Genomic DNA, 14,967 nt, shown 5'->3' on the forward strand with positions numbered 1-14,967 from the left:
ATTCCCCAGTACCGTGCTATTCCTATCACTGCAGCTTTGTAGTAGAACTTCAAACATAGGATTGTGATCCCCCTGCCCTGTCCTTGTTACCCAGAATTGCTATTCGAGATCTCTTCTGTTTCAAAATGAGTTTTGGAATTGTTTTCTCAAATTCTATAAGGTATGTTATTGGGTTACTTTGACTTTTTGTTTTTTGGAGGTTTTGCCTTTATTTTTTGAAAAAGCATCTTGCTATATAGCTCAGACTAGTTTTGAACTAACTATGTAGCCCAGGTTGGCCTCAAACTTACAGCACTCCTCCTGCCTCAGCTTCCCAAGTGCTGCGATTACAATCATGTGCCACCACAACCAGCTTTGCTATTGTTATTTTGACTAGACTGCATTAAATCTATTTAACAGTGTGGAAATATGATCATTTTTCACTACATAGCTTCTGACTATCAAAGAACAGGGAATATCTTTTCATTTTCAAACATTCTATTTAATTTCATTTTTTAATTTCATTTTTAAGAGCAGTTTTCAAGGTCTTTCACCTCTTTATTAGATTGCTTCCTAAATCCTTCATTTTTCTTCAAGTTCTTGTGAAAGGTATTATTTTTCTAATTTCTCAGTAAGTTTGTCATTCATGCACAGGAATGCCATTATCTTATTTATTTTGTATCTTTGCTACACTGCTAAATTTGGTTATTAATTCTAGGAGTCTCTTGGTGGAGGTTTGGGAGTCTTCTGCAAGGATCCATATAGCCACCATGGGGGGGGCGCACAAAGAGAGATTAAGAAAAAAAGCACAGACACATACTAAAAGGAAAGCTGGGAAAGGGTGAGACTTGACCTCTTTCATGGGGAAGCAGCAACAACATCCCAACCCCAGCATCTTTATTTATATAAAATTTTAGAAAGGGGAAAGCACAATGGAGTTGAGAAATGCAAGGTATCAAGGTTTTATTGAGAACACTCAAAGCAAAACATTGAGTTATCGTGTTGTACTTAACAGGGAAGAACCCCAAGGTCACACACCTGCAGGACTGGCCTTGCTCTTGAACCAACAATCTGTTTGTATGGCTCACCTTTAGAGCTCTGTGCCTTGGGGGCTGGCTTTGCTCTAGGCCCCAAATGTGTGGTTGATTTTCAGCTCATCCACTCACCACAGTTTTTATGTACAGGATCATGTCATCAGCAAATTATAATATAATTTCTTCCTTTCCAGTCTTTATTCCTTTTACTCTGTTCTTTTTTGTTAGCTTGTTTTTTGTTTTTGTTTTTGTTTTTTTGTTTTGTTTTTGTTTTTGTTTTTTTAACGTATTTGGTTGCTGCACGGTCTCACTGTGCAGCAGTGATTCTGTTTTCAGCCTCCACAGCACTGGGATTACAGGCATGCGTCACTATGCCTAGACTCTAGCCAGCTCAGCCCACCCTGGGGGCAGGGCTAGCATTGCATGTGGTACCAGGGATCGAACCATGGTCCCTGCACTTGCCTAGGCTTGCTTAAGCAGGCACTTTAGTCCACTGAGCTGTCTTGCCAGACCCCTTATTCCTTTTAAAGCTGTCTAAATCTCCTATAATTGCCTCTTGACCCACTGGTTGTTCAGAAAGGTGGTATTTAATTCCCCTGTGTTTATGCAGTTCTTGTTTCTCTCTCTCTCTCTCTCTCTCTCTCTCTCTCTCTCTCTCTCTCTCTCTCTCTCTTTCAAACTTTCTTAAAGCATTTATTCTGAGACATGATGAAAAAACCAGAGGTACACATGGAAAAGACATGATCACAGAAGATCAGACATGATTAAGTAAAGATGATGCCACCAGAAAAGCTTAGTGATTGTTAGCTACACTGAGGCTCAAATTCTGAGAGCATGACATGGTGCAGGGCTAAAGGGAATGCATAGCTAATATTCCCCTCCTTCCTCCTCACCCTCTCCTTCCACAGAATCCACACCAACCTCCTCATAATCCTTCTCGAGGCAGCCATGTCCTCCCAGGCCTCAGAAAACTCCTCTTTCTCCATCCCCTCACCCACGTACCTGTGAACAAAGGCACACTTGGCATACATCAGATCAAATTTGTGGTCCAGGTGAGCCCAGGCCTTGATAATAGCTGTGGTATTGCTCAGCATGCACACAGCACACTGTACCTTAGCCAGGTCTCCACCAGGCACCACAGTGGGAGGCTGGTAATTAAAGCCCACCTTGAAGCCAGTGAGACACCAGTCCACAAACTGGATGCTGCGCTTGGTCTTGATGGTGACAATGGCAGCACTGACATCTTCGGGGACCACATCACCACAGTACAACAGGCAGCAAGCCATGTATTTACCATGGTGAGGGTCACATTTCACCATCTGGTTCACTGGTTCAAAGCAAGCATTGGTGATCTCTGCTACTGAAAGCTGTTCATGGTAAGCTTTCTCAGCAGAGATGACAGGGGCATATGTAGCCAGAGGGAAATGGATACAGGGATAGGGCACCAGGTTGGTCTGGAATTCTGTCAGATCCCCATTCAGGGCTCCATCAAATCTAAGGGAAGCAGTGATGGAAGATACAATCTGGCTAATAAGGCAGTTCAGATTAGTGTAGGTGGGGTGCTCAATATCGAGGTTTCTACAACGGATGTCACAGATGGCCTCATTGTCTACCATGAAAGCACAATCAGAGTACTCCAGGGTGATGTGGGTGGTGAGGATGGAGTTATAGGGCTCTACTACAGCTGTGGAGACCTGGGGGGCTGGGTAAATGGAGAATTCGAGTTTGGGCTTCTTGCCATAGTCGATGGAGAGGTGTTCCATCAGCAGGGAGGTAAGGCCAGAGCCAGTGCCCCTGCCAAAGCTGTGGAAAACCAGGAAGCCCTGCAGACCTGTGCACTGGTCAGCTAGTTTCCGAATTTGGTCCAAGACAAGGTCAATGATCTCCTTGCCAATAGTATAGTGCCAATGGGCATGGTTGTTGGCAATATCTTCTTTGCCTGTGATGAGCTGCTCAGGGTAGAAGAGCTGGCAGTAGGTACGAGTATGCACTTCATCAATGACTGTGGGTTCCAGGTCTACAAACACTGCCATAGGCACATGCTGCCAGCACCAGTCTCACTGAAGAAGGTGTTGAAGGAGTCATCTCTGCCCCCAATGGTCTTGTCACTTGGCATCTGGCCATTGGGCTGGATGCCATGTTCCTGGCAGGAGAGTTCCCAGCAGGTGTTGCAAATCCGGACACTGGCCTGGCCAACATGGATGGAGATGCACTCACATATGGTGGCTTCGGGTCAGGGGGCAAAAGGAGCAGGAGCAGATGCTGGGCCTCAGTTACCGTCCTCGACAAGCTAAGAGTCGAGGTAGGTCTCTTGTAGTTTCTTTTACCATTGATTTTCAATTTCATTGCACTATGGCCTGAAAATTCACATGGAATAATTCAACTCCTTTATATTCACTTAAGAATGTTCTATGAAGTAGTACGTGATCTATTTTGGAGAACATCCCATGTGCCGCTGACAAGAATATGTGGAATTTTTATATCTTCTTGAGTCAATTTTAGGAATTTATATGTATGTAGGAATCTCCATTTTTTTTGCTGAAATAAACTTTCTCAAACTAAACATTAATAATCTTCTGGATTTCTGCAAGATCCATTGTGATTTCAATCTTCATTTCTAATTGGATGAGTTTGGGGCCTCTCACTTTTCGGAGAACGCTGGCTAAGAGTTTGTCTATTTTATTTAATGTTTCAAAGAAACAACTCTTTGATTCATTAATTCTTCTACTGTGTTCTCAGTCTTAACTGCATTAATTTCTGCTCTGATATTTATAATTTCCTCCCTCATACATGCATTGGGTTTAACTTGCTCTCTTTTTTTTCCTAGAACCTTGAGGTTCCACATTAGTTTGTTTTTTTCTGATGTGTAAGTTCATTTTAGATTTACCTCATAGGAATGCCTTTATTGCATCCTATTAGTCCTGGATGGTATACTGGGTTTATCATTTAATTGTAGAAATTAAGTTCTTCTTTCATCTGTGACCCACTGTTTGTTCATAAGGCTATGATTTAACTTCCATGTGTTTATGTAGTTTTGTGTTTTCTTTCACTATTGACTACCAATTTCACAGCACTGTGATGTGATAATATGCACAGGATAATTTCAATTCCTTTGCATTATTTAAGCATGTTTTATGCGATAGTATGTGATCTACTTTGGACATATCCCCACTTGCTGCTAAGAAGAATTTATGCTCTATTGTTCTGAGGTGGAACACTCTGTAGCTATCTACTAATTCCATTTGTTCAAAGGTTTGGTTCAGTTGTGATATTTCTTTGTTGATTTTCTGCCTAGAGATCTATTTATGACTGTGGAGTATTGATGTCCCCCATTAAAACTGTATTAGTGCCTAACTGATTTTATACATACATTTATATAGTTCAGTGTAACAGTGTTTGGTATACATACATTAGCAATTGTTATCTCTTCCTATTGGATTGTTCCCTTAACCTTCTTTGTCTCTTGTAATTGGTCTTGGCTTGAAATCCACTTTGTTTGCATTTTTCTGAGCTCATGTTGCATGAAGTATTGTTTTTCATCCTTTGACTTTCAATCTCTGAATTTCTTTTTATGTAAAATGTCTTTCTTATAAGCAGTATACTGTAGATCTTTGTTCTTGATCCACTATGCCAATCTGTTTCTTTTGATTGGTAAATTGAGAACATTTGCATTGATGCTTATGACTGAATACATATTGGGTCATATATTTTGTATCATTTTCCCACTGTTGATTGCCTTTCTCTGCTTCTGTTTAATCACTTGCCACCCCTACGAGATTCTTAGAATTGCTGTCTTTATTGTCTTCTCCTACAATACTTTTCAGAATTTTAGAAGTACTGATTTTATGATTATGAATTTCTCCTGGTGTTATATCTCATGCAAGAATCTTATTTTTCCATCAATTTTGAAAGATATTTGTGTAGTATGTACATGAATATGAATTGGAGTTTATTTTCTTTTAGGGCTTGAAATAATTCACTCCAATCTCTCTTTTTTTTTTAACCTTTTATTTATTTGTTCATTTGGTACAGGGTCTCACTACACAGCTTAGACTCCCAGGGACCATAGGCACATGCCACCATACCCAGCTTCAGTGGCCAGCACAGCTGGGGGCTGGCACAGCATGTGGTACTAGGGATCAAACCCAGGGCCTTGTGCTTACCAGACAGGCACTTAGACCAAGCTATCTCCCCAGCCCTCACTCAAATCTCTTTTTAAAGGTCTGAGTTGAGAAATCTGCTATGATTCTGATGGATTTTCTTTTACAGGTGATTTGTATCTTTTATCTAACAGCTTTTAGTATTTTATTCTTTTGTTGAATTTCTGGAATCTTGACCATTATACACAATGGTATAGCTTTTATTCCCCCTTATCCCTCACTTATCTATATCTGAAATTCTTTTCACATGCTTGGAAACGTTTGTATTACTTCTGTGTACAGTTCTCTATGTTTTTTTGTGCTATCTTCTGATTCTTAAGTGATCCCAATTATTAAATTTGTATTCTTTGTATCATCTAGTCAACATTAGACTAATTTTTTGTGGTCTCTTGCTGTTTTTAAACAGGTCTTTTGTAGGAGTCCCCTCCAGGTTCTCATCTTGGTCCAAGAAGTCAATATTTGTAATTCCCAAAGATACATTATTGGAATCTCACCAAGTTAATTCCAATCTACCACTCCCACTGCAACCCACAGTGAAAGTAAAGACACTAAAACATATTTATAATTGTTGGGGAGCCAAGGAGCCCTGAGTCCAGCCATGAAGATGGCTTTCCGGAAGCAAGAGGCTGACCCATGGTCACACCTGGGTTTTATTCAGTGGAGGAGTGGCTGAAGATGGAATGACTGAGAACTGTAGGGGAAGTAGGTGAGTACTATGAGCTGAGCTAGGTAGGTGGCCCACATTTACCTCTGCCATATGCAGAGGGGCTATGCAGAGAAAGTAATCTGCATTATGCTATTGAGATAGTATCTAATGTTTTGGGGTTCTAGTGCTTCAGCTCTGAGGTACACGTTCAAGCCCCAGGAAGTCACAGCCTCTATCTTGTGGCTCGATCCCAGCTGGCAGCGCAGAGTATTGGCTCTTCATCCTGTCTCCACCCAGCTCACAGAAAAGAACAGCAGGTATAGGTTACCAGGAAAACACACATGCCACCTTCAAAGATTATCACCAGTACCTCAGCTACACCAATATACATTGCTTAAGACCAATTAAAAGGACAAGGAGAAGTCCTAGCCAGCTCTGTACATATCAATACAATGAAATATGGTCAAACTCAGTCAAAATGGAGACAAGCGCTCTTCTTTGAAGGACAGCTGCTCAGGTGGTCCTCCACACCTTTCATTTGACAACCGCCAAACACAGTACTGTCTTCTATATTTCATACTCTGTCTTCACATTGGTTGACTCTGTTATACACACATTCAGTTTTAATCTCCCGGATTTCTATCTGAGTCTCTTATGAAACCCAGTTCTTTTCTCTATTGGGCATTCATTGTTTCCATGTCTTTCCTAAATTCCTCTATTTTGTTTACCTGTATCTACTCTAGTTTCACTAATCAGTTCCTTCATTATGGTCATCATCTCTTTAATTATTGATCTGTTTTTGTCAAGAGACTTACTGATCTATTTTGTTATTTCCATTACTGCTATTTCATAAAATTCAAGAAGATGGCCTTTGATTTCTACTACCTCAATGGCCCCTAGATTTGCCTTGGGTGATTTGGGGATTATGGGCTATATTTGCTCCTGCTTCCTCTCATTTTCTATTCTTTTCTTGTTTTTTGTTTTCTGCATTAAGGCTTGTAAATTGTTCATGCTGTTAGCTTTATTACTAGTATTGACACCTCTTTAAAAAATGATTCATGTTCAGAGATGTCTTCTAGGAATAGCTGGCTTTTGGCACATGAGTCTCTCCCAGAATTCTACCTCTTAAATGTACTAGGAATAAGAGATTATTGCTCTGTGTTTGGTCTAGCACCCAGTTCTTTAGTACTGGACTATCATATTGTTTATAACACCCAGACAATGTAGGTGTTGGCAAATAAAAGAACAACAGATCATAAGTATTTCATCTTAGAAAAAGTAATAAAATCAGTAAGACAGCATCAAGCAGACTGGAAAATGACAAACTATGGTAGCTATTAATTTGTTGTCCTTAAAGATAGGCACAAGATTTATAGTGATAAAAAACCCTAAGACAAATCAGAAAATTGCATATAGTATAGACCCACTCAACAGACTAAGGGGAAAAAATTTCAAAAGGATTCAAAGAAATAAAGAAAAGAAGAGAAAGAGATTACAAGCAAGGCTGAAGGACAAAGAAAGATTATCCAAGCCTCAGGAAACTGGTAAAGAAGTCAGGAGAAAAAAAAAGAAAAGAAAAGAAAAGAAAACCTTAAAAACAATGTTCACATTGGGGGGCAGGGGACCACCCTATCAAAAACAAAATTCTCAGAACTGTTTCTGCCAACTGGCCATTTAAGTTTAATAGTGTAAGGCTGGTTAATGATAACAATGCATGGTAAAACCTTCAGAAGGAAAGGAGAATGTTTTGTGGACGTGTGTGTGTGTGTGTGTGTGTGTGTGTGTGTATGTGTGTGTGTGGCAGTTTTTAAGTTATTAGTTTTTAAAATCAATACCTTTTAATAGAACCTGACCAAAAATCTGTCACAGAATTTTGAGACCCAATAAAACAAAGTTTAATGAGAATAAAAAAATTCTAACAAAAAGGAAAAACACAGTTCATAAGTAATTTAAAAAGAAGAAACATTTCTCTGTGATTTCAAGCCTGTGGCTATGTTTTGGGGGTCTATAATTTTGTGTTAGTATCCAACTGAGGACATTTCTCTGCTCTTGCTAACCAACTAAGGAAGCAGCCAGAAACCAGATCTGTGCTAGATAATCCCAGCAACTGGAACTAAGATTAGGGTGGGATGCTGGCCAATCTCACCAAGCCTGTTTAGGATTCTGGTAGGCTGCTGTTTCTGGTACTTGCATATCCACAGAAGTTGAGATGGATCCTGGCCTCTGGTTGATGGTCAGCTCCTAACACCCTGGTGTTTCTTGCTGGCCTGACCATGGTTCCATGATCCTGACCTTGGCTATGGCTGTCCATCACTCAGTCACTGTTTTTAACACTGGAAGGCCTGATTTGAAGCCAACCAAACTCCTATGAGTCCCAGGTTCAGTTGGCCTCTTCCTAAAATGGCACCAACCAAGCACTGTCTCCAGAGGACACTGCAGTTGCTTGGATTAGAGTCACTCATCAGCTGCTGTAGTGCACAACATGCACTGCTCTGTGTCACTAGTGTGTTTCTCCCTGGAAGCTGTGGAAACCACTGCTTTCTCTGCATCTCTATAGATTCAATCTTCCTTTCTCATTCCAGGAACCAGGATCTGGGTAGAAAGTGTAAATTGCTCCTTCTTTTTTCTATATTGAGGTCTGTCTCTCCCACATCTCTGTGGGTACCATTTTCCCTTCAAATCCTTGCTAGGTCCCAGGAATCCACTTCACTCCTTTTCTTCTCCAAGTTGTTATTTACTAGTGTCTGTATTCCAAACCTTTGAGAGATTGATTTGTTGCCGCTTACTGCTCTGCCCTATTTCTAAAAGTCTCAAGTGTTTCACTCTGTTATTTTCCTTGACAGTACTGGAGATAGAACTCGGGACCTTGCACTTGTCAGGCCCAGGCATTTATGACATTGAGCTATCTCCCCAACCCAGCTCAATTGTTTCTTTCTTAGACTCATTTTTTTTTTCTTTCTTTCTTTTTCCGCTTTGTTCTTCACTAGATTTTGGTGGTTTGGGAAATTTACCTCCCCCTGCTTTCTTTATTTCTTTTTGCTATTTCCTATTGATGTTTGCCTTTCAATTTTTTCTGGTTTTTATTCTTATCTTGTTTTGTAGGGAGTTGGGGAGAGTTCAGACAGGGTCTTGTTATACAGTCCAGGCTAGCCTGGAACTTGTGGCAATCTTTCTGTCTCAGCTGGGATTACAGCCATGCACCACCATGCCCAGCTACATACTTTTTTTCTTTTGTCTTCTTTTTCCTGGTTGGTCTTTTCTGTTACCTACCTAATGCTACACATACCTTCTTTAACAACAATTCCATTAATTTTAATAATATAATTTCATTAATTTTTCAAATTTCCCTATTTCACTTATTCCCCATTCCCTATATCTTAAATAGTACAATAGGTAAGCTAATTAATAGCTAGCTAGCTAGCTAGCTAAGCTAAAGAAAAACAAACCATGAATGGTCAGTTTAGCAAGGAAATGAAGTCCAGGATGACATTCCAAATGAACATTCAGGACAGTGACAATTCAGAAGACAGCACTAATGGCATTTTTTTAAATGTATACAGAAATAATTTCAACTTCCCAAATATAAGAAGAAAACAGATAATTGAGATGATAAAACACCAAATAGCCACAATGGAAAAATAACAACTCCAAGACATATCACAGACAAAATCCTTAGTCTAACACAGGAAGAAAGTCTTAAAGCTGTTATGCAAAAAAACAATTATCACTTATGAACTGCAGATTTCTTAAAAGCCAGGGGAGCTTCAAATGAAGTGCTTCAAGCCATAGAAGAAGTTTCAACCTAGAGTTATATATCCTGCAAAACTAAGTTTCAAAATTGATGGAAAATAAGCTAATTCTATGACAAAGAATTCATTTAGAATTCTTTAAGAAACTCATGATCACCAAACTACCATTACAAAACAATTCTGAAGGATATCTCAGAAAAAGACAATACAGTCAAGAATGATACAAAGTCTACTGGCATTAATTTAAGAAGAATTAATTTACTGTGCAGTATGAGAGGTTAAACAAAGGAGTGGGGTTGGGGGTGTCAACAAGAATATAACGCAATGTGCCTCAGTTGCTCTTCTCTTGTTGCTGGGACAAATACCTGAAATGAAGATATTTGGAAGTGCTGTTATCCCGCTTCCCAAACTAAAGGAAGGAAAGGTTTATTTAGCTCACAGTTATTGGAAGTTTCTGTCCATACTCAGCTGGCTCCAAGGCAGAGTGGCACAGAGTAGAGAGCAACCTTTCATGGTGGTGGCAAAGAACAAGAACAAAGGGAGTGGCAGCAGCTCAGGCAGCTAGCTAGCCTCTCTCCCCTCCTTACACTGTAATGCAAATTACCTGCCCCAGGGCAGATGCAGCATCCACACCCACAATAATCAATCACAAACTCCAGAAGCCACCCCATGACTGCATGATGCTTTGAGGGGACACCTCTACACAAACCGTAAGATTCTATCTCTGGACCCCCAGACTCAAACACATCCCTTTATGCAAACACCATGCCAAAATCCTACAGTTTTACTAACATTGCTGAAAAGTTCAAGTCTCTTGTCTCTGCCCAGATCTAAGGCAAACTCTTAGCTGTGAGGCCCTGTACAAAGAAAAGTTCAATACTTTCAACATTCAATGGCACAAGATAAACCTTACAATTCCAAAAGGTACACACAGTAGGATACCAAGCATTGGTACCAAAGCAAGTCCAAAATTCACAAGGGCCTGTAGTTACATATGGAACATCTAAAGCAATCTGTGGCAAATTGTGAGCTCCATGTAGCTCTGCTCCCATGGCACTCTTGGTAGTAGCTCCCATGGCTTCTCTCTTAAGCTGGCTTTGCTCCCTCCTTGCAGTTTCCCTTAGATGATCCACATTTCTGACTTTTCCAAACTTCTGGGGTTTCCACTGAATAGGCTTCTTACACACAGCTTTACACACTCCCTTCCCAGGGGTGCACTGCCTGGCCTCTCAGGCCTTCTGAAATCGAGATGGAAGCCTTCTTAACCTCAGGACCCTTGTATTCTGAAAGCATCTAAAACCAAGGCCACGTGGATGATGCCAAGGTCTGCTGCCAACTGGAGCAATGGCCAAGTTTCCTTCTCTCTTGGCTATAGAGGTTGAGTGCCTGGATCACCGAGCACTGTGACTCTAATGCCAAGGAATTAATTCTCGATGTCAGCACCATTCTGGAACCTGGTGTGGCTGCTGCCCCCATTCTAGAACATTGGACTCTGCAGCTTTCCCCTCAAGACGAAGTCCTTCACCCTTGGAATTCTGAGGCTGCAAAGGGTGGAGAACTGCTGCCTCCTGTGACACCTTCAGGCCATCTTTTCCATTCTCTGGTTCCTTCTGAGCAATGGAAAACTTCTCAGTTCTACCTTTGCATTCCACACCTTTATTGGAGCTTCCTTTTTGACCAAACTCACAACATTTTAAATCTTCCTGCTGGGCTCTTTGCTCTTGATTCTCAACAAAAATCTGCTAAAAGCCCACAACAATAGCCATGCCACCGCCTCAATATTTGAATGCTTTGAAATTCCTTTTGCCAGATTAATCAGTCCATCATACTTAATCTCAGTCTTAGGCAAAGTCTGTGGACACAAGCAAAATGAGACAAACTTTCTGCCAAACCATAACACATATCATCCAGAGTTCAACAACTAATGCAGTCCTCAACACAAACCTCCCCAGCCTGGTCATTACAGGAAGGATTTCTATCAGCTCTGACCAGAATCTTCCAGCCATTCTCTTATAGGCAACATCTCTGAACCTTTCCTATCTATTCCTATAAGCCAGTCCCAAAAGCTTGTTATCCACATGATCAGGTAGTCACAGCAACAACCCTACTCTTGGTACCAAATTCTGTCTTAGCTACTCTTCTCTCATTGCTGGGTCAAATATTCAAAATGAAAAAGGAAAGGTTTATTTAGCTCACAGTTACTAGAGGTTTGAGTCCATACTCAGGTGGCTCCGAGGCAGAGCGGCACAGAGTGGACAGCAGGCTTTCATGGTGGCAGCAAAGAGCAAGAGCAAAGGGAGTGGAAGCAACTCAGGCAGCTAAATAGCCTCCTTCCCCTCCTTACATTGTGATAAAAATTACCTGCCCCAGGGCAGGTGCAGCATCCACACCCACAATAATCGATCACAAACTCCAAAAGCCACCCTGTGACTGTATGAGATTTTGGGGAGACACCTATACACAAACCATAACACAATGAAAGGAATAACTCATAATCAATATGAAGAGTATCAATTCCTCAGTCAAAACAACAGAATGGGGGCCAGGGAGATAGCTCAGTAGAATAAGTGCCTGCCTGGCAAGTGCAGAGTCCTGTGTTGAATCCCTGATACCGAGAAAAAAAAAAAAAAAAAAAGACTGATATAGAATAGACCAGGAAAAAAAATTCAGTAATATTCTTATATAATACATACATTTAACCAGGTAATAAATTCACAGATAAAAAAAAGTCAAAGAATGGAAAACAGCTAAACATGATTAAGCACACCTATGACCCAAGCACTCAGGAGCCTAAGGACAGAGGACTGCCATGAGTACAAGGCCAGCAGAGACTATACAGTGAGTTGAAGGCCAGTATCAGTTACATAGGAACACCACGTCTCAAACAAACAAAAAGAAGAAAAAAGGAAAACAATATTCCATGCAATAGAACCCTTGAAAAAAGTAGGAGCAACTATTATACTTTTAGACAAAGTGGACTTTAAGCCAACACTGATCAGAAAAAGGAAAGATCACTACATACTGGATAAGGGAAAAATTAAACAGGAAGAGATAACAGTAATAAACATATACACACTTGATTTTTTATTATTATTTTTTAATGTACTTAGTACAAGGTCTACAGGGTCTCACTACACAGATTAGACTTTTAGTGATCTTTTTTGGTTGGTTTGGTTTTTTTTTTTTTTTTTCGGAACCGGGGATTGAACTCAGGCCCTTGGGCTTGCCAGGCAAGTGCTTATTCTACTGAGCCATCTCCCCAGCCCCAGTAATAAACATATACAACACAAACCAGTATACTCCCTTCATAGAACAAAGACTAATGGATATAAAAGATCAGACAAACACCAACACAATTATACTAGAGGATAGCAATACTCCACTGGCACAATTGGAAGAAAAAAAAAAAAAAAAGGAAATATCACAATTGAATCAATCATTCCAAAAACTAGACTTTATAGATACACAGTGTTCCATCCAACAGCAACAGAATACAGTTTTCAGCAGTATATGGAACCCTCCCCAAAACAGAACATATGCATGCCTATAAAGCATGCTCAAAGAAATGCAAAAGATTGGCTTGGTATTTGTCAAACCCCAGCAGAAATAAACCCTAAGCCAATCATTCTGGATAATCAAAATTATCCCATGCATACTATCAAATCATAGTATGATGAAACTAGAAATCAATGGCAAAAGAAGCCATTAAAATTGTGCAAACACTTGGAAATCAAATAAAACTCTCTAGTATTCTGATAAATTGAAAAATACAGGAGAGGGTCCACCAGATACCTCAGCAGATTAAAGTGCCTGCTTAGGCAGGTGCAGCGACCAAGGTTCAATTTCCGGCAAGCCATGCCAGCCCCACCCCCAGGGCACATTGAGACAGCGAATAAGACTGGGCATGGTGGCGCACACCTGTAATCCCAGCACTTGGGAGGCTAAAAACAGTAGAATCACTAAGAGTCCAATCTGTGTAGTGAGATCCTGCACTAAATACATAAAAAAGGGGAAAAATTCAGGAGAAATGGATAGAGTTCTAGATAGATATAAATTACCAAAATTGAACCAAAAAAATTAAAACCCTGAACAATTCAATAGCAAGTAATGAAACTGAACAACAACAACAAAAACTACCAAATAAAGCCTAGAAAACAAGGGATTCACTGCTGAATTCTATAAGAATTTTAGAGAAGATCCAACACCATACTTCTCAAACTCTTTAATGAAATTGAAAGGGAGGAAATACTTCCAAAATCATTCCTATATGTCAGTATTGCCTTGATAGCAAAATCAGAAAAGGATCCAACTAAAATAGAAAACAAGATCCATCTGTTTAATAAACATACAGGTAAAAATCTTGAACAAGGGCTGGCCAGATAGTTCAGCAGATTAAAGCTCCTGCTTAGGCAGATGCAGGGATCGGGGTTCAATGCCCTGCGTGCCGAGCATGCCCCACCCTCAGGGCACACTGAAAGGGCAATTGAGACTGGGCGTTGTGGTGTGCACCTATAATCCCAGCACTTGGGAGGCTGAAAACAGGAGGATCACTACAAGATCAATCTGTGTAGTGAGACTCTGTACATCCTGTATTAAATACGAAAAAAAACTGGAACAAGGTAACAGATTATCAAAAAGTTCATCTAACATGACCAAGCAAGATTTATTCCAGAAATACAGAGATGGCTCAACATCACACAAAATTATAAATGTACTGCATCATATAAACAGAAGGAAAGACAAAAATCCCATCATTATTTGTGATTCAGAGCCTTCAAAAACAAGCCAGAGAAAACAAGGGGAAAAAAAAGGGTTACAAAGGACTAGAACTACTACTAAACAAATTTAGCAACACAAAAAAATTCATAGCATTCTTGTATACCAATAATGAACCCCCAAAAAAGAAATCAGAAAAAACACTACTCACAAAAGCTTCAAAAAGGAACATTAAAAAAAGAAGAAAAAAGAAAAAAGAAACAATTCTGGAATTTAAAAAAAAAAAAGCTTCAAAAGAAATGAAATACAGAGGAAGAAACCAAGCCAAAATGAAAGACCTCTATAATCAAAACTATAGTAGTCTGGAAAGAGGATTCTTTTTTTTTTTTTTTTTTTTCGAAACCAGGGATTGAACACTGAGCCGTCTCCCCGACCCCCCAAAACTATAGTAGTCTGAAAAAAGAAGATCAAAGAGGACATCAGAAAATGGAACAATATACCCTGTTTCCGGGTAATCAGAACCAATATAGTCAAAATCACAATAATTCCAAAACTGATATATGCTTTTAATAAAATCCCAAAGTACCAGCAATATTCCTCACAGAACTAGAGACAGGGCTGGTGAGATGGCTCAGTGGTCTAAAGAACCTACTTAGAACAAGCTTAGCAAAGCACAGGGACCG

The 14,967-nt window shown here is 40.0% G+C and overlaps 1 protein-coding gene and 2 pseudogenes across 1 annotated transcript in view; all 3 read right to left on the minus strand.

The window, feature by feature from the left end:
- LOC105743485 overlaps positions 1-1,169 on the minus strand; it is a 3,128-nt pseudogene extending 1,959 nt beyond the window's left edge.
- The window catches only part of Mnat1 (MNAT1, CDK activating kinase assembly factor), a 328,673-nt gene that overhangs the window by 244,392 nt on the left and 69,314 nt on the right, over positions 1-14,967 (minus strand). The window lies entirely within an intron of this gene.
- Positions 1,881-3,144, minus strand: LOC105743486 (annotated as a pseudogene).

This window comes from Octodon degus, unplaced genomic scaffold (genome assembly GCF_000260255.1).
Source record: "Octodon degus isolate 3935 unplaced genomic scaffold, OctDeg1.0 scaffold00007, whole genome shotgun sequence".
Lineage (NCBI taxonomy): Eukaryota > Metazoa > Chordata > Mammalia > Rodentia > Octodontidae > Octodon > Octodon degus.